Genomic DNA, 19,734 nt, shown 5'->3' with positions numbered 1-19,734 from the left:
TGAGCATTTCTAGCATGTTTGGTTGAAATTGGAAATTTACATTTTTCAGTTTTGTCAGACGTTTGTAATATTCTCACAATAAGCTAATTAGCTCAATTTGAGCATTTCTAGCATGTTTGGTTGAAATTGGAAATTTACATTTTTCACTTTTGTCGGACGTTTGTAATATTTTCACAATAAGCTAATTAGCTCAATTGGAGCATTTCTAGCATGTTTGGTTGAAATTGGAAATTTACATTTTCACTTTTGTCGGACGTTTGTAATATTCTCACAATAAGCTAATTAGCTCAATTGGAGCATTTCTAGCATGTTTGGTTGAAATTGAAAATTTACATTTTTCAGTTTTGTCAGACGTTTGTAATATTCTCACAATAAGCTAATTAGCTCAATTGGAGCATTTCTAGCATGTTTAGTTGAAATTGGAAATTTGCATTTTTCACTTTTGTCAGACGTTTGTACACTTCTTACAGTAACATTATTTCCGCATTTGGAGCATTTCTAGCATGTTTGGTTGAAATTGGAAATTTACGTTTTTCAGTTTTGTCAGACGTTTGTAATATTCTCTCAATAAGCTAATTAGCTCAATTGGAGCATTTCTAGCATGTTTGGTTGAAATTGGAAATTTACATTTTTCAGTTTTGTCAGACGTTTGTAATATTCTCACAATAAGCTAATTAGCTCAATTGGAGCATTTCTAGCATGTTTAGTTGAAATTGGAAATTTGCATTTTTCACTTTTGTCAGACAATTGCAATATTCTCTCAATAAGCTAATTAGCTCAATTGGAGCATTTCTAGCATGTTTGGTTGAAATTGGAAATTTACATTTTCACTTTTGTCGGACGTTTGTAATATTCTCACAATAAGCTAATTAGCTCAATTGGAGCATTTCTAGCATGTTTGGTTGAAATTGAAAATTTACATTTTTCAGTTTTGTCAGACGTTTGTAATATTCTCACAATAAGCTAATTAGCTCAATTGGAGCATTTCTAGCATGTTTAGTTGAAATTGGAAATTTGCATTTTTCACTTTTGTCAGACGTTTGTACACTTCTTACAGTAACATTATTTCCGCATTTGGAGCATTTCTAGCATGTTTGGTTGAAATTGGAAATTTACGTTTTTCAGTTTTGTCAGACGTTTGTAATATTCTCTCAATAAGCTAATTAGCTCAATTGGAGCATTTCTAGCATGTTTGGTTGAAATTGGAAATTTACATTTTTCAGTTTTGTCAGACGTTTGTAATATTCTCACAATAAGCTAATTAGCTCAATTGGAGCATTTCTAGCATGTTTAGTTGAAATTGGAAATTTGCATTTTTCACTTTTGTCAGACAATTGCAATATTCTCTCAATAAGCTAATTAGCTCAATTGGAGCATTTCTAGCATGTTTGGTTGAAATTGGAAATTTACATTTTTCAGTTTTGTCAGACCTTTGTAATATTCTCACAATAAGCTAATTAGCTCAATTGTAGCATTTCTAGCATGTTTGGTTGAAATTGGTAATTTACATTTTTCACTTTTGTCAGACAATTGCAATATTCTCACAATAAGCTAATTAGCTCAATTGGAGCATTTCTAGCATGTTTGGTTGAAATTGGAAATTTACATTTTTCAGTTTGGTCAGACGTTTGTAATATTCTCACAATAAGCTAATTAGCTCAATTGGAGCATTTCTAGCATGTTTGGTTGAAATTGGAAATTTACATTTTTCACTTTTGTCAGACAATTGCAATGTTCTCACAATAAGCTAATTAGCTCAATTGGAGCATTTCTAGCATGTTTGGTTGAAATTGGAAATTTACATTTTTCAGTTTGGTCAGACGTTTGTAATATTCTCACAATAAGCTAATTAGCTCAATTGGAGCATTTCTAGCATGTTTGGTTGAAATTGGAAATTTACATTTTTCAGTTTGGCCAGACGTTTGTAATATTCTCACAATAAGCTAATTAGCTCAATTGGAACATTTCTAGCATGTTTGGTTGAAATTGGAAATTTACATTTTTCACTTTTGTCAGACGTTTGTAATATTCTCACAATAAGCTAATTAGCTCAATTTGAGCATTTCTAGCATGTTTGGTTGAAATTGGAAATTTACATTTTTCACTTTTGTCGGACGTTTGTAATATTTTCACAATAAGCTAATTAGCTCAATTGGAGCATTTCTAGCATGTTTGGTTGAAATTGGAAATTTACATTTTTCAGTTTTGTCAGACGTTTGTAATATTCTCACAATAAGCTAATTAGCTCAATTGGAGCATTTTTAGTATGTTTGGTTGAAATTGAAAATTTACATTTTTCAGTTCTGTCAGACGTTTGTAATATTCTCACAATAAGCTAATTAGCTCAATTTGCGCATTTCTAGCATGTTTGGTTGAAATTGGAAATTTACATTTTCACTTTTGTCGGACGTTTGTAATATTCTCACAATAAGCTAATTAGCTCAATTGGAGCATTTCTAGCATGTTTGGTTGAAATTGGAAATTTACATTTTCACTTTTGTCGGACGTTTGTAATATTCTCACAATAAGCTAATTAGCTCAATTGGAGCATTTCTAGCATGTTTGGTTGAAATTGGAAATTTACATTTTTCAGTTTTGTCAGATGTTTGTAATATTCTCACAATAAGCTAATTAGCTCAATTGGAGCATTTCTAGCATGTTTAGTTGAAATTGGAAATTTGCATTTTTCACTTTTGTCAGACAATTGCAATATTCTCTCAATAAGCTAATTAGCTCAATTGGAGCATTTCTAGCATGTTTGATTGAAATTGGAAATTTACATTTTTCAGTTTTGTCAGACCTTTGTAAAATTCTTACAGTAGGCTTATTTGCGCAGTTTGAGCATTTCTAGCATGTTTGGTTGAAATTAGAAATTTACATTTTTCAGTTTTGTCAGACGTTTGTAATATTCTCACAATAAGCTAATTAGCTCAATTGGAGCATTTCTAGCATGTTTGGTTGAAATTGGAAATTTACATTTTTCAGTTCTGTCAGACGTTTGTAATATTCTCACAATAAGCTAATTAGCTCAATTGGAGCATTCTAGCATGTTTTGTTGAAATTGGAAATTTACATTTTTCAGTTTTGTCAGACCTTTGTAATATTCTCACAATAAGCTAATTAGCTCAATTGTAGCATTTCTAGCATGTTTGGTTGAAATTGGTAATTTACATTTTTCACTTTTGTCAGACAATTGCAATATTCTCACAATAAGCTAATTAGCTCAATTGAAGCATTTCTAGCATGTTTGGTTGAAATTGGAAATTTACATTTTTCAGTTTGGTCAGACGTTTGTAATATTCTCACAATAAGCTAATTAGCTCAATTGGAGCATTTCTAGCATGTTTGGTTGAAATTGGAAATTTACATTTTTCACTTTTGTCAGACAATTGCAATGTTCTCACAATAAGCTAATTAGCTCAATTGGAGCATTTCTAGCATGTTTGGTTGAAATTGGAAATTTACATTTTTCACTTTTGTCGGACGTTTGTAATATTTTCACAATAAGCTAATTAGCTCAATTGGAGCATTTCTAGCATGTTTGGTTGAAATTGAAAATTTACATTTTTCAGTTTTGTCAGAGGTTTGTAATATTCTCACAATAAGCTAACTAGCTCAATTGGAGCATTTCTAGCATGTTTGGTTGAAATTGAAAATTTACATTTTTCAGTTTTGTCAGACAATTGCAATATTCTCTCAATAAGCTAATTAGCTCAATTGGAGCATTTCTAGCATGTTTGGTTGAAATTGAAAATTTACATTTTTCAGTTTTGTCAGAGGTTTGTAATATTCTCACAATAAGCTAACTAGCTCAATAGGAGCATTTCTAGCATGTTTAGTTGAAATTGGAAATTTGCATTTTTCACTTTTGTCAGACAATTGCAATATTCTCTCAATAAGCTAATTAGTTCAATTGGAGCATTTCTAGCATGTTTGGTTGAAATTGGAAATTTACATTTTTCACTTTTGTCAGACAATTGCAATATTCTCACAATAAGCTAATTAGCTCAATTGGAGCATTTCTAGCATGTTTGGTTGAAATTGGAAATTTACATTTTTCAGTTTGGTCAGACGTTTGTAATATTCTCACAATAAGCTAATTAGCTCAATTGGAGCATTTCTAGCATGTTTGGTTGAAATTGGAAATTTACATTTTTCAGTTTTGTCAGACGTTTGTAATATTCTCACAATAAGCTAATTAGCTCAATTGGAGCATTTCTAGCATGTTTGGTAGAAATTGGAAATTTACATTTTTCACTTTTGTCAGACAATTGCAATATTCTCACAATAAGCTAATTAGCTCAATTGGAGCATTTCTAGCATGTTTGGTTGAAATTGGAAATTTACATTTTTCACTTTTGTCAGACAATTGCAATGTTCTCACAATAAGCTAATTAGCTCAATTGGAGCATTTCTAGCATGTTTGGTTGAAATCGGAAATTTACATTTTTCAGTTTGGTCAGACGTTTGTAATATTCTCACAATAAGCTAATTAGCTAAATTGGAGCATTTCTAGCATGTTTGGTTGAAATTGGAAATTTACATTTTTCAGTTTGGTCAGACGTTTGTAATATTCTCACAATAAGCTAATTAGCTCAATTGGAACATTTCTAGCATGTTTGGTTGAAATTGGAAATTTACATTTTTCAGTTTTGTCAGACGTTTGTAATATTCTCACAATAAGCTAATTAGCTCAATTTGAGCATTTCTAGCATGTTTGGTTGAAATTGGAAATTTACATTTTTCACTTTTGTCGAACGTTTGTAATATTTTCACAATAAGCTAATTAGCTCAATTGGAGCATTTCTAGCATGTTTGGTTGAAATTGAAAATTTACATTTTTCAGTTTTGTCAGAGGTTTGTAATATTCTCACAATAAGCTAACTAGCTCAATTTGAGCATTTCTAGCATGTTTGGTTGAAATTGAAAATTTACATTTTTCAGTTTTGTCAGACGTTTGTAATATTCTCACAATGAGCTAACTAGCTCAATTGGAGCATTTCTAGCATGTTTGGTTAAAATTGAAAATTTACATTTTTCAGTTTTGTCAGACGTTTGTAATATTCTCACAATAAGCTAATTAGCTCAATTGGATCATTTCTAGCATGTTTGGTTGAAATTGGAAATTTACATTTTTCACTTTTGTCAGACAAATGCAATTTTCTCACAATAAGCTAATTAACTCAATTGGAGCATTTCTAGCATGTTTGGTTGAAATTGGAAATTTACATTTTTCACTTTTGTCAGAAAATTGCAATATTCTCACAATAAGCTAATTAGCTCAATTGGAGCATTTCTAGCATGTTTGGTTGAAATTGGAAATTTACATTTTTCACTTTTGTCAGACAATTGCAATATTCTCACAATAAGCTAATTAGCTCAATTGGAGCATTTCTAGCATGTTTGGTTGAAATTGGAAATTTACATTTTTCACTTTTGTCAGAAAGTTGCAATATTCTCACAATAAGCTAATTAGCTCAATTGGAGCATTTCTAGCATGTTTGGTTGAAATTGGAAATTTACATTTTCACTTTTGTTGGACATTTGTAATATTCTCACAATAAGCTAATTAGCTCAATTGGAGCATTTCTAGCATGTTTGGTTGAAATTGAAAATTTACATTTTTCAGTTTTGTCAGAAGTTTGTAATATTCTCACAATAAGCTAACTAGCTCAATTGGAGCATTTCTAGCATGTTTGGTTGAAATTGAAAATTTACATTTTTCAGTTTTGTCAGACGTTTGTAATATTCTCACAATAAGCTAATTAGCTCAATTTGAACATTTCTAGCATGTTTGGTTGAAATTGGAAATTAACATTTTTCACTTTTGTCGGACGTTTGTAATATTCTCACAATAAGCTAATTAGCTCAATTGGAGCATTTCTAGCATGTTTAGTTGAAATTGGAAATTTACATTTTTCACTTTTGTCAGACAATTGCAATATTCTCTCAATAAGCTAATTAGCTCAATTGGAGCATTTCTAGCATGTTTGGTTGAAATTGGAAATTTACATTTTTCAGTTTTGTCAGACGTTTGTACACTTCTTACAGTAACATTATTTCCGCATTTGGAGCATTTCTAGCATGTTTGGTTGAAATTGGAAATTTACATTTTTCAGTTTTGTCAGACGTTTGTAATATTCTCAAAATAATCTAATTAGCTCAATTGGAGCATTTCTAGCATGTTTAGTTGAAATTGAAAATTTGCATTTTTCACTTTTGTCGGACAATTGCAATATTCTCTCAATAAGCTAATTAGCTCAATTGGAGCATTTCTAGCATGTTTGGTTGAAATTGGAAATTTACATTTTTCACTTTTGTCAGAAAATTGCAATATTCTCACAATAAGCTAATTAGCTCAATTGGAGCATTTCTAGCATGTTTGGTTGAAATTGGAAATTTACATTTTTCACTTTTGTCAGACAATTGCAATATTCTCACAATAAGCTAATTAGCTCAATTGGAGCATTTCTAGCATGTTTGGTTGAAATTGGAAATTTACATTTTTCACTTTTGTCAGAAAGTTGCAATATTCTCACAATAAGCTAATTAGCTCAATTGGAGCATTTCTAGCATGTTTGGTTGAAATTGGAAATTTACATTTTCACTTTTGTCGGACATTTGTAATATTCTCACAATAAGCTAATTAGCTCAATTGGAGCATTTCTAGCATGTTTGGTTGAAATTGAAAATTTACATTTTTCAGTTTTGTCAGAAGTTTGTAATATTCTCACAATAAGCTAACTAGCTCAATTGGAGCATTTCTAGCATGTTTGGTTGAAATTGAAAATTTACATTTTTCAGTTTTGTCAGACGTTTGTAATATTCTCACAATAAGCTAATTAGCTCAATTTGAGCATTTCTAGCATGTTTGGTTGAAATTGGAAATTTACATTTTTCACTTTTGTCGGACGTTTGTAATATTCTCACAATAAGCTAATTAGCTCAATTGGAGCATTTCTAGCATGTTTAGTTGAAATTGGAAATTTACATTTTTCACTTTTGTCAGACAATTGCAATATTCTCTCAATAAGCTAATTAGCTCAATTAGAGCATTTCTAGCATGTTTGGTTGAAATTGGAAATTTACATTTTTCAGTTTTGTCAGACGTTTGTACACTTCTTACAGTAACATTATTTCCGCATTTGGAGCATTTCTAGCATGTTTGGTTGAAATTGAAAATTTACATTTTTCAGTTTTGTCAGACGTTTGTAATATTCTCAAAATAATCTAATTAGCTCAATTGGAGCATTTCTAGCATGTTTAGTTGAAATTGAAAATTTGCATTTTTCACTTTTGTCGGACAATTGCAATATTCTCTCAATAAGCTAATTAGCTCAATTGGAGCATTTCTAGCATGTTTGGTTGAAATTGGAAATTTACATTTTTCAGTTTTGTCAGACGTTTGTAATATTCTCACAATAAGCTAATTAGCTCAATTGGAGCATTTCTAGCATGTTTGGTTGAAATTGAAAATTTACATTTTTCAGTTTTGTCAGACGTTTGTAATATTCTCACAATAAGCTAATTAGCTCAATTGGAGCATTTCTAGCATGTTTAGTTGAAATTGGAATTTTGCATTTTTCACTTTTGTCAGACAATTGCAATATTCTCTCAATAAGCTAATTAGCTCAATTGGAGCATTTCTAGCATGTTTGGTTGAAAATGGAAATTTACATTTTTCAGCTTTGTCAGACGTTTGTAAAATTTTCACAGTAGGCTTATTTGCGCAATTTGAGCATTTCTAGCATGTTTGGTTGAAATTGGAAATTTACATTTTTCAGTTTTGTCAGACGTTTGTAATATTCTCACAATAAGCTAATTAGCTCAATTTGAGCATTTCTAGCATGTTTGGTTGAAATTGGAAATTTACATTTTTCACTTTTGTCGGACGTTTGTAATATTTTCACAATAAGCTAATTAGCTCAATTGGAGCATTTCTAGCATGTTTGGTTGAAATTGAAAATTTACCTTTTTCAGTTTTGTCAGAGGTTTGTAATATTCTCACAATAAGCTAACTAGCTCAATTGGAGCATTTCTGGCATGTTTGGTTGAAATTGAAAATTTACATTTTTCAGTTTTGTCAGACGTTTGTAATATTCTCACAATAAGCTAACTAGCTCAATTGGAGCATTTGTAGCATGTTTGGTTGAAATTGGAAATTTACATTTTTCAGTTTTGTCAGACGTTTGTAATATTCTCACAATAAGCTAATTAGCTCAATTGGAGCATTTCTAGCATGTTTGGTTGAAATTGGAAATTTACATTTTTCACTTTTGTCAGAAAATTGCAATATTCTCACAATAAGCTAATTAGCTCAATTGGAGCATTTCTAGCATGTTTGGTTGAAATTGGAAATTTACATTTTTCACTTTTGTCAGACAATTGCAATATTCTCACAATAAGCTAATTAGCTCAATTGGAGCATTTCTAGCATGTTTGGTTGAAATTGGAAATTTACATTTTTCACTTTCGTCAGAAAATTGCAATATTCTCACAATAAGCTAATTAGCTCAATCGGAGCATTTCTAGCATGTTTGGTTGAAATTGGAAATTTACATTTTCACTTTTGTCGGACGTTTGTAATATTCTCACAATAAGCTAATTAGCTCAATTGGAGCATTTCTAGCATGTTTGGTTGAAATTGAAAATTTACATTTTTCAGTTTTGTCAGAGGTTTGTAATATTCTCACAATAAGCTAACTAGCTCAATTGGAGCATTTCTAGCATGTTTGGTTGAAATTGAAAATTTACATTTTTCAGTTTTGTCAGACGTTTGTAATAATCTCACAATAAGCTAATTAGCTCAATTGGAAGATTTCTAGCATGTTTGGTTGAAATTGGAAGTTTTCATTTTTCACTTTTGTCGGACGTTTGTAATATTCTCACAATAAGCTAATTAGCTCAATTGGAGCATTTCTAGCATGTTTGGTTGAAATTGGAAATTTACATTTTTCAGTTTGGTCAGACGTTTGTACACTTCTTACAGTAAAATTATTTCCGCATTTGGAGCATTTCTAGCATGTTTGGTTGAAATTGAAAATTTACATTTTTCAGTTTTGTCAGACGTTTGTAATATTCTCACAATAAGCTAATTAGCTCCATTGGAGCATTTCTAGCATGTTTAGTTGAAATTGGAAATTTGCATTTTTCACTTTTGTCAGACAATTGCAATATTCTCTCAATAAGCTAATTAGCTCAATTGGAGCATTTCTAGCATGTTTGGTTGAAATTGGAAATTTACATTTTTCAGTTTGGTCAGACGTTTGTACACTTCTTACAGTAACATTATTTCCGCATTTGGAGCATTTCTAGCATGTTTGGTTGAAATTGGAAATTTACATTTTTCAGTTTTGTCAGACGTTTGTAATATTCTCAAAATAAGCTAATTAGCTCAATTGGAGCATTTTTAGCATGTTTAGTTGAAATCGAAAATTTGCATTTTTCACTTTTGTCAGACAATTGCAATATTCTCTCAATAAGCTAATTAGCTCAATTGGAGCATTTCTAGCATGTTTGGTTGAAATTGGAAATTTACATTTTTCACTTTTGTCGGACGTTTGTAATATTCTCACAATAAGCTAATTAGCTCAATTGGAGCATTTCTAGCATGTTTGGTTGAAATTGAAAATTTACATTTTTCAGTTTTGTCAGACGTTTGTAGTATTCTCACAATAAGCTAATTAGCTCAATTGGAGCATTTCTAGCATGTTTGGTTGAAATTGAAAATTTACATTTTTCAGTTTTGTCAGACGTTTGTAGTATTCTCAAAATAATCTAATTAGCTCAATTGGAGCATTTCTAGCATGTTTAGTTGAAATTGAAAATTTGCATTTTTCACTTTTGTCAGACAATTGCAATATTCTCTCAATAAGCTAATTAGCTCAATTGGAGCATTTCTAGCATGTTTGGTTGAAATTGGAAATTTACATTTTTCAGTTTTGTCAGACGTTTGTAATATTCTCACAATAAGCTAATTAGCTCAATTGGAGCATTTCTAGCATGTTTGGTTGAAATTGGAAATTTACATTTTTCAGTTTTGTCAGACGTTTGTAATATTCTCACAATAAGCTAATTAGCTCAATTGGAGCATTTCTAGCATGTTTAGTTGAAATTGGAAATTTACATTTTTCACTTTTGTCAGACAATTGCAATATTCTCTCAATAAGCTAATTAGCTCAATTGGAGCATTTCTAGCATGTTTAGTTGAAATTGGAAATTTACCTTTTTCAGTTTTGTCAGAGGTTTGTAATATTCTCACAATAAGCTAACTAGCTCAATTGGAGAATTTCTGGCATGTTTGGTTGAAATTGAAAATTTACATTTTTCAGTTTTGTCAGACGTTTGTAATATTCTCACAATAAGCTAACTAGCTCAATTGGAGCATTTGTAGCATGTTTGGTTGAAATTGGAAATTTACATTTTTCAGTTTTGTCAGACGTTTGTAATATTCTCACAATAAGCTAATTAGCTCAATTGGAGCATTTCTAGCATGTTTGGTTGAAATTGGAAATTTACATTTTTCACTTTTGTCAGACAATTGCAATATTCTCACAATAAGCTAATTAGCTCAATTGGAGCATTTCTAGCATGTTTGGTTGAAATTGGAAATTTACATTTTTCACTTTTGTCAGAAAATTGCAATATTCTCACAATAAGCTAATTAGCTCAATTGGAGCATTTCTAGCATGTTTGGTTGAAATTGGAAATTTACATTTTTCACTTTTGTCAGACAATTGCAATATTCTCACAATAAGCTAATTAGCTCAATTGGAGCATTTCTAGCATGTTTGGTTGAAATTGAAAATTTACATTTTTCAGTTTTGTCAGAGGTTTGTAATATTCTCACAATAAGCTAACTAGCTCAATTGGAGCATTTCTAGCATGTTTGGTTGAAATTGAAAATTTACATTTTTCAGTTTTGTCAGACGTTTGTAATATTCTCACAATAAGCTAATTAGCTCAATTGGAAGATTTCTAGCATGTTTGGTTGAAATTGGAAATTTACATTTTTCACTTTTGTCGGACGTTTGTAATATTCTCACAATAAGCTAATTAGCTCAATTGGAGCATTTCTAGCATGTTTGGTTGAAATTGAAAATTTACATTTTTCAGTTTTGTCAGACGTTTGTAATATTCTCACAATAAGCTAATTAGCTCAATTGGAGCATTTCTAGCATGTTTAGTTGAAATTGGAAATTTGCATTTTTCACTTTTGTCAGACAATTGCAATATTCTCTCAATAAGCTAATTAGCTCAATTGGAGCATTTCTAGCATGTTTGGTTGAAATTGGAAATTTACATTTTTCAGTTTGGTCAGACGTTTGTACACTTCTTACAGTAACATTATTTCCGCATTTGGAGCATTTCTAGCATGTTTGGTTGAAATTGGAAATTTACATTTTTCAGTTTTGTCAGACGTTTGTAATATTCTCACAATAAGCTAATTAGCTCAATTGGAGCATTTCTAGCATGTTTGGTTGAAATTGAAAATTTACATTTTTCAGTTTTGTCAGACGTTTGTAATATTCTCACAATAAGCTAATTAGCTCAATTCGAGCATTTCTAGCATGTTTAGATGAAATTGGAAATTTGCATTTTTCACTTTTGTCAGACAATTGCAACATTCTCTCAATAAGCTAATTAGCTCAATTGGAGCATTTCGAGCATGTTTGGTTGAAATTGGAAACTTACATTTTTCAGCTTTGTCAGAGGTTTGTAAAATTCTTACAGTAGGCTTATTTGCGCAATTTGAGCATTTCTAGCATGTTTGGTTGAAATTGGAAATTTACATTTTTCAGTTTTGTCAGACGTTTGTAATATTCTCACAATAAGCTAATTAGCTCAATTGGAGCATTTCTAGCATGTTTGGTTGAAATTGGAAATTTACATTTTTCAGTTCTGTCAGACGTTTGTAATATTCTCACAATAAGCTAATTAGCTCAATTGGAGCATTTCTAGCATGTTTGGTTGAAATTGGAAATTTACATTTTTCACTTTTGTCAGACAATTGCAATATTCTCACAATAAGCTAATTAGCTCAATTGGAGCATTTCTAGCATGTTTGGTTGAAATTGGAAATTTACATTTTTCAGTTTTGTCAGACGTTTGTAATATTCTCACAATAAGCTAATTAGCTCAATTGGAGCATTTCTAGCATGTTTGGTTGAAATTGGAAATTTACATTTTTCAGTTTTGTCAGATCTTTGTAATATTCTCACAACAAGCTAATTAGCTCAATTGGAGCATTCCTAGCATGTTTGGTTGAAATTGGAAATTTACATTTTTCACTTTTGTCAGACAATTGCAATATTCTCACAATAAGCTAATTAGCTCAATTGGAGCATTTCTAGCATGTTTGGTTGAAATTGGAAATTTACGTTTTTCACTTTTGTCAGACAATTGCAATATTCTCACAATAAGCTAATTAGCTCAATTGGAGCATTTCTAGCATGTTTGGTTGAAATTGAAAATTTACATTTTTCAGTTTGGTCAGACGTTTGTAATATTCTCACAATAAGCTAATTAGCTCAATTGGAGCATTTCTAGCATGTTTGGTTGAAATTGGAAATTTACATTTTTCAGTTTTGTAAGACAATTGCAATACTCTCACAATAAGCTAATTAGCTCAATTGGAACATTTCTAGCATGTTTGGTTGAAATTGGAAATTTACATTTTTCAGTTTTGTCAGACGTTTGTAATATTCTCACAATAAGCTAATTAGCTCAATTGGAGCAATTCTAGCATGTTTGGTTGAAATTGAAAATTTACATTTTTCAGTTTGGTCAGACGTTTGTAATATTCTCACAATAAGCTAATTAGCTCAATTGGAGCATTTCTAGCATGTTTGGTTGAAATTGGAAATTTACATTTTTCAGTTTGGTCAGACGTTTGTAATATTCTCACAAGCTAATTAGCTCAATTGGAGCATTTCTAGCATGTTTGGTTGAAATTGGAAATTTACATTTTTCACTTTTGTCAGACAATTGCAATATTCTCACAATAAGCTAATTAGCTCAATTGGAGCATTTCTAGCATGTTTGGTTGAAATTGGAAATTTACATTTTTCAGTTTTGTCAGACGTTTGTAATATTCTCACAATAAGCTAATTAGCTCAATTGGAGCATTTCTAGCATGTTTGGTTGAAATTGGAAATTTACATTTTTCACTTTTGTCAGACAATTGCAATATTCTCACAATAAGCTAATTAGCTCAATTGGAGCATTTCTAGCATGTTTGGTTGAAATTGGAAATTTACATTTTTCAGTTTGGTCAGACGTTTGTACACTTCTTACAGTAACATTATTTCCGCATTTGGAGCATTTCTAGCATGTTTGGTTGAAATTGGAAATTTACATTTTTCAGTTCTGTCAGACGTTTGTAATATTCTCACAATAAGCTAATTAGCTCAATTGGAGCATTTCTAGCATGTTTGGTTGAAATTGGAAATTTACATTTTTCACTTTTGTCAGACAATTGCAATATTCTCACAATAAGCTAATTAGCTCAATTGGAGCATTTCTAGCATGTTTGGTTGAAATTGGAAATTTACATTTTTCAGTTTTGTCAGACGTTTGTAATATTCTCACAATAAGCTAATTAGCTCAATTGGAGCATTTCTAGCATGTTTGGTTGAAATTGGAAATTTACATTTTTCAGTTTTGTCAGATCTTTGTAATATTCTCACAACAAGCTAATTAGCTCAATTGGAGCATTCCTAGCATGTTTGGTTGAAATTGGAAATTTACATTTTTCACTTTTGTCAGACAATTGCAATATTCTCACAATAAGCTAATTAGCTCAATTGGAGCATTTCTAGCATGTTTGGTTGAAATTGGAAATTTACGTTTTTCACTTTTGTCAGACAATTGCAATATTCTCACAATAAGCTAATTAGCTCAATTGGAGCATTTCTAGCATGTTTGGTTGAAATTGGAAATTTACATTTTTCAGTTTGGTCAGACGTTTGTAATATTCTCACAATAAGCTAATTAGCTCAATTGGAGCATTTCTAGCATGTTTGGTTGAAATTGAAAATTTACATTTTTCAGTTTGGTCAGACGTTTGTAATATTCTCACAATAAGCTAATTAGCTCAATTGGAGCATTTCTAGCATGTTTGGTTGAAATTGGAAATTTACATTTTTCAGTTTTGTAAGACAATTGCAATACTCTCACAATAAGCTAATTAGCTCAATTGGAACATTTCTAGCATGTTTGGTTGAAATTGGAAATTTACATTTTTCAGTTTTGTCAGACGTTTGTAATATTCTCACAATAAGCTAATTAGCTCAATTGGAGCAATTCTAGCATGTTTGGTTGAAATTGAAAATTTACATTTTTCAGTTTGGTCAGACGTTTGTAATATTCTCACAATAAGCTAATTAGCTCAATTGGAGCATTTCTAGCATGTTTGGTTGAAATTGGAAATTTACATTTTTCACTTTTGTCAGAAAATTGCAATATTCTCACAATAAGCTAATTAGCTCAATTGGAGCATTTCTAGCATGTTTGGTTGAAATTGGAAATTTACATTTTTCACTTTTGTCAGACAATTGCAATATTCTCACAATAAGCTAATTAGCTCAATTGGAGCATTTCTAGCATGTTTGGTTGAAATTGAAAATTTACATTTTTCAGTTTTGTCAGAGGTTTGTAATATTCTCACAATAAGCTAACTAGCTCAATTGGAGCATTTCTAGCATGTTTGGTTGAAATTGAAAATTTACATTTTTCAGTTTTGTCAGACGTTTGTAATATTCTCACAATAAGCTAATTAGCTCAATTGGAAGATTTCTAGCATGTTTGGTTGAAATTGGAAATTTACATTTTTCACTTTTGTCGGACGTTTGTAATATTCTCACAATAAGCTAATTAGCTCAATTGGAGCATTTCTAGCATGTTTGGTTGAAATTGAAAATTTACATTTTTCAGTTTTGTCAGACGTTTGTAATATTCTCACAATAAGCTAATTAGCTCAATTGGAGCATTTCTAGCATGTTTAGTTGAAATTGGAAATTTGCATTTTTCACTTTTGTCAGACAATTGCAATATTCTCTCAATAAGCTAATTAGCTCAATTGGAGCATTTCTAGCATGTTTGGTTGAAATTGGAAATTTACATTTTTCAGTTTGGTCAGACGTTTGTACACTTCTTACAGTAACATTATTTCCGCATTTGGAGCATTTCTAGCATGTTTGGTTGAAATTGGAAATTTACATTTTTCAGTTTTGTCAGACGTTTGTAATATTCTCACAATAAGCTAATTAGCTCAATTGGAGCATTTCTAGCATGTTTGGTTGAAATTGAAAATTTACATTTTTCAGTTTTGTCAGACGTTTGTAATATTCTCACAATAAGCTAATTAGCTCAATTCGAGCATTTCTAGCATGTTTAGATGAAATTGGAAATTTGCATTTTTCACTTTTGTCAGACAATTGCAACATTCTCTCAATAAGCTAATTAGCTCAATTGGAGCATTTCGAGCATGTTTGGTTGAAATTGGAAACTTACATTTTTCAGCTTTGTCAGAGGTTTGTAAAATTCTTACAGTAGGCTTATTTGCGCAATTTGAGCATTTCTAGCATGTTTGGTTGAAATTGGAAATTTACATTTTTCAGTTTTGTCAGACGTTTGTAATATTCTCACAATAAGCTAATTAGCTCAATTGGAGCATTTCTAGCATGTTTGGTTGAAATTGGAAATTTACATTTTTCAGTTCTGTCAGACGTTTGTAATATTCTCACAATAAGCTAATTAGCTCAATTGGAGCATTTCTAGCATGTTTGGTTGAAATTGGAAATTTACATTTTTCACTTTTGTCAGACAATTGCAATATTCTCACAATAAGCTAATTAGCTCAATTGGAGCATTTCTAGCATGTTTGGTTGAAATTGGAAATTTACATTTTTCAGTTTTGTCAGACGTTTGTAATATTCTCACAATAAGCTAATTAGCTCAATTGGAGCATTTCTAGCATGTTTGGTTGAAATTGGAAATTTACATTTTTCAGTTTTGTCAGATCTTTGTAATATTCTCACAACAAGCTAATTAGCTCAATTGGAGCATTCCTAGCATGTTTGGTTGAAATTGGAAATTTACATTTTTCACTTTTGTCAGACAATTGCAATATTCTCACAATAAGCTAATTAGCTCAATTGGAGCATTTCTAGCATGTTTGGTTGAAATTGGAAATTTACGTTTTTCACTTTTGTCAGACAATTGCAATATTCTCACAATAAGCTAATTAGCTCAATTGGAGCATTTCTAGCATGTTTGGTTGAAATTGAAAATTTACATTTTTCAGTTTGGTCAGACGTTTGTAATATTCTCACAATAAGCTAATTAGCTCAATTGGAGCATTTCTAGCATGTTTGGTTGAAATTGGAAATTTACATTTTTCAGTTTTGTAAGACAATTGCAATACTCTCACAATAAGCTAATTAGCTCAATTGGAACATTTCTAGCATGTTTGGTTGAAATTGGAAATTTACATTTTTCAGTTTTGTCAGACGTTTGTAATATTCTCACAATAAGCTAATTAGCTCAATTGGAGCAATTCTAGCATGTTTGGTTGAAATTGAAAATTTACATTTTTCAGTTTGGTCAGACGTTTGTAATATTCTCACAATAAGCTAATTAGCTCAATTGGAGCATTTCTAGCATGTTTGGTTGAAATTGGAAATTTACATTTTTCAGTTTGGTCAGACGTTTGTAATATTCTCACAAGCTAATTAGCTCAATTGGAGCATTTCTAGCATGTTTGGTTGAAATTGGAAATTTACATTTTTCACTTTTGTCAGACAATTGCAATATTCTCACAATAAGCTAATTAGCTCAATTGGAGCATTTCTAGCATGTTTGGTTGAAATTGGAAATTTACATTTTTCAGTTTTGTCAGACGTTTGTAATATTCTCACAATAAGCTAATTAGCTCAATTGGAGCATTTCTAGCATGTTTGGTTGAAATTGGAAATTTACATTTTTCACTTTTGTCAGACAATTGCAATATTCTCACAATAAGCTAATTAGCTCAATTGGAGCATTTCTAGCATGTTTGGTTGAAATTGGAAATTTACATTTTTCAGTTTGGTCAGACGTTTGTACACTTCTTACAGTAACATTATTTCCGCATTTGGAGCATTTCTAGCATGTTTGGTTGAAATTGGAAATTTACATTTTTCAGTTCTGTCAGACGTTTGTAATATTCTCACAATAAGCTAATTAGCTCAATTGGAGCATTTCTAGCATGTTTGGTTGAAATTGGAAATTTACATTTTTCACTTTTGTCAGACAATTGCAATATTCTCACAATAAGCTAATTAGCTCAATTGGAGCATTTCTAGCATGTTTGGTTGAAATTGGAAATTTACATTTTTCAGTTTTGTCAGACGTTTGTAATATTCTCACAATAAGCTAATTAGCTCAATTGGAGCATTTCTAGCATGTTTGGTTGAAATTGGAAATTTACATTTTTCAGTTTTGTCAGATCTTTGTAATATTCTCACAACAAGCTAATTAGCTCAATTGGAGCATTCCTAGCATGTTTGGTTGAAATTGGAAATTTACATTTTTCACTTTTGTCAGACAATTGCAATATTCTCACAATAAGCTAATTAGCTCAATTGGAGCATTTCTAGCATGTTTGGTTGAAATTGGAAATTTACGTTTTTCACTTTTGTCAGACAATTGCAATATTCTCACAATAAGCTAATTAGCTCAATTGGAGCATTTCTAGCATGTTTGGTTGAAATTGGAAATTTACATTTTTCAGTTTGGTCAGACGTTTGTAATATTCTCACAATAAGCTAATTAGCTCAATTGGAGCATTTCTAGCATGTTTGGTTGAAATTGAAAATTTACATTTTTCAGTTTGGTCAGACGTTTGTAATATTCTCACAATAAGCTAATTAGCTCAATTGGAGCATTTCTAGCATGTTTGGTTGAAATTGGAAATTTACATTTTTCAGTTTTGTAAGACAATTGCAATACTCTCACAATAAGCTAATTAGCTCAATTGGAACATTTCTAGCATGTTTGGTTGAAATTGGAAATTTACATTTTTCAGTTTTGTCAGACGTTTGTAATATTCTCACAATAAGCTAATTAGCTCAATTGGAGCAATTCTAGCATGTTTGGTTGAAATTGAAAATTTACATTTTTCAGTTTGGTCAGACGTTTGTAATATTCTCACAATAAGCTAATTAGCTCAATTGGAGCATTTCTAGCATGTTTGGTTGAAATTGGAAATTTACATTTTTCAGTTTGGTCAGACGTTTGTAATATTCTCACAAGCTAATTAGCTCAATTGGAGCATTTCTAGCATGTTTGGTTGAAATTGGAAATTTACATTTTTCACTTTTGTCAGACAATTGCAATATTCTCACAATAAGCTAATTAGCTCAATTGGAGCATTTCTAGCATGTTTGGTTGAAATTGGAAATTTACATTTTTCAGTTTTGTCAGACGTTTGTAATATTCTCACAATAAGCTAATTAGCTCAATTGGAGCATTTCTAGCATGTTTGGTTGAAATTGGAAATTTACATTTTTCACTTTTGTCAGATAATTGCAATATTCTCACAATAAGCTAATTAGCTCAATTGGAGCATTTCTAGCATGTTTGGTTGAAATTGGAAATTTACATTTTTCAGTTTGGTCAGACGTTTGTACACTTCTTACAGTAACATTATTTCCGCATTTGGAGCATTTCTAGCATGTTTGGTTGAAATTGGAAATTTACATTTTTCAGTTTTGTCAGACGTTTGTAATATTCTCAAAATAAGCTAATTAGCTCAATTGGAGCATTTTTAGCATGTTTAGTTGAAATTGAAAATTTGCATTTTTCACTTTTGTCAGACAATTGCAATATTCTCTCAATAAGCTAATTAGCTCAATTGGAGCATTTCTAGCATGTTTGGTTGAAATTGGAAATTTACATTTTTCACTTTTGTCGGACGTTTGTAATATTCTCACAATAAGCTAATTAGCTCAATTGGAGCATTTCTAGCATGTTTGGTTGAAATTGAAAATTTACATTTTTCAGTTTTGTCAGACGTTTGTAATATTCTCAAAATAATCTAATTAGCTCAATTGGAGCATTTCTAGCATGTTTAGTTGAAATTGAAAATTTGCATTTTTCACTTTTGTCAGACAATTGCAATATTCTCTCAATAAGCTAATTAGCTCAATTGGAGCATTTCTAGCATGTTTGGTTAAAATTGGAAATTTACATTTTTCAGTTTTGTCAGACGTTTGTAATATTCTCACAATAAGCTAATTAGCTCAATTGGAGCATTTCTAGCATGTTTGGTTGAAATTGGAAATTTACATTTTTCAGTTTTGTCAGACGTTTGTAATATTCTCACAATAAGCTAATTAGCTCAATTGGAGCATTTCTAGCATGTTTAGTTGAAATTGGAAATTTACATTTTTCACTTTTGTCAGACAATTGCAATATTCTCTCAATAAGCTAATTAGCTCAATTGGAGCATTTCTAGCATGTTTAGTTGAAATTGGAAATTTACCTTTTTCAGTTTTGTCAGAGGTTTGTAATATTCTCACAATAAGCTAACTAGCTCAATTGGAGAATTTCTGGCATGTTTGGTTGAAATTGAAAATTTACATTTTTCAGTTTTGTCAGACGTTTGTAATATTCTCACAATAAGCTAACTAGCTCAATTGGAGCATTTGTAGCATGTTTGGTTGAAATTGGAAATTTACATTTTTCAGTTTT

The sequence above is a fragment of the Watersipora subatra genome, unplaced genomic scaffold, assembly GCF_963576615.1.
Source record: "Watersipora subatra unplaced genomic scaffold, tzWatSuba1.1 SCAFFOLD_55, whole genome shotgun sequence".
Classification (NCBI taxonomy): Eukaryota; Metazoa; Bryozoa; class Gymnolaemata; order Cheilostomatida; family Watersiporidae; genus Watersipora; species Watersipora subatra.
The sequence above is the reverse complement of the archived record's forward strand: the minus strand, read 5'-3'. Positions refer to the sequence as shown.